This window comes from Crocuta crocuta, unplaced genomic scaffold (genome assembly GCF_008692635.1).
Source record: "Crocuta crocuta isolate KB4526 unplaced genomic scaffold, BGI_CrCroc_1.0 scaffold1714, whole genome shotgun sequence".
NCBI classification, from domain to species: domain Eukaryota; kingdom Metazoa; phylum Chordata; class Mammalia; order Carnivora; family Hyaenidae; genus Crocuta; species Crocuta crocuta.
In genome coordinates, this window is record NW_027529579.1 from 35,354 (window position 1) to 36,954 (window position 1,601).

The following is a 1,601-nucleotide window of genomic DNA, read 5'->3' on the forward strand; positions in this document are numbered from 1 at the left end:
TGTTTTCTGGGGGTGAGGGAGTATGTCCAAGGTGATTGAAATTCGATTTGAAGTGAAAATTTTGCAATGGAAACATTTCAAAGTACACTTTATAAAGAAATGCCAGTAAAACACATAAACATGCAGATGCTTCTCCCACCTTTCTTCTTATTATTATTCCATTTCCATTGGATTCTTGTCTTACAAATTTCTCTCTCCTAAATTCTGATACCTTCATAGAGTTGATGATGACGCTAATGCAGCAAAGAAGTTTGTTAAGATACCTCTAGCCACACACTACTTTGGCACTAACACACTGCTCTCGGTCCATTAAAAATCTTTATTTATGAAATTGGAATGAAAGAACTAAGTGTCCCCGATCGCATAATTAAAATAAAATAATGAAAATAGGACAGTGCCTGTTGACATCCCCGAGTTGGCAACCTTATGGACAGGAGGTGAAATCATTTTTGTTTGGATTCCTTTTATGCTGGAGAATACCCTTTGGGTGGTGGGAGGTGAAAGAGAGACAAGAAAAAGGCAAAATTTCCAACTGTGGACGCTCAAGAAGACAACTGGCATAAGGACAAGAGCAAATCTCCTTTTCTATGAATAAACTAATTAATTTGATTGAAAAATGCAACCTGCAGAGAGAAAAAGAGATTTACTGACATTTCTACAAGGACTCATAAAGATAGGCGCAGCAAGTTCCATCAGCTTCTCTGATAATTGCGGTTAGGACATGCAGGGAGAAACTGAAGCCTTCGTGGTGGGGAGGGAAGAAAATGACAGCAAGCCAGGAAGGAGGCCACGTGAAGTTACATTCTGGTTTACATCAGCAGCAAGAGAGAGATGAATAGTATGTGGGTGAAAACACAAGCCAAACAGTTGGGAGTCACCATCAACACTTTGACTGGAGAGAAAAACATGTCTAACAAATCGGGTTCATCTCTTTTCCCGCAAATACCTGTTCCGGTCTTGAAATGAGATGGCCTATGTGAGTGAATAGAGCAAAGGAGAACCTGAACAAATGATGGGTTTTCTCCCAAGTGAAGTAGCTGACATGCTGTGTATGTGAATATAGGAATGAATCGATGAACAAATGAATTAATTTCTTCAGGTAGTTCCAGTCCATCAGATAAATTTGTTGTAGTGAGCATTTTAAAGATGCATAATCGCAGACTCTGATGTGTGATTTTATATCACTGTTTTGTTATTTCATATCTAATTTCTTCTAATAATGTTAGAATGACACATTCTTAGAGATCTAGGTGGTTCGAGGACCAGCAGCAGCAACATTACCTGACAATTTATTAAAAATGCAGATTCAGTCCTCCGTCTGATCTACAGAACCAGAATCTGCCATTAACAAGATCCCAAGTGATCCCTAAGCACATTAAAGTTTGAGAGGAACTGATCTGCTTGAAACAGTTACAAAATAGTATAAATCCATATTCCTTCTGTGTAGACCCCTATTTGTAATATATTTTATCCCTATTTTTCTATCAAGGGATGGGCCAAATATTTTAACTTCTTTCTTAGAAGCTCCATAAATGATGCCAGTGATGTCTCATTTAATTCTCCAATAATAATATTATCTCATAGGGGTAACTAATGGAATC

The 1,601-nt window shown here is 37.8% G+C and overlaps 1 protein-coding gene across 1 annotated transcript in view; it reads left to right on the forward strand.

Moving 5' to 3' along the window:
- LOC144229586 (dystrophin-like) overlaps positions 1–1,601 on the forward strand; it is a gene marked incomplete at its 5' end in the record, with an annotated part of 111,510 nt that overhangs the window by 27,088 nt on the left and 82,821 nt on the right. The window lies entirely within an intron of this gene.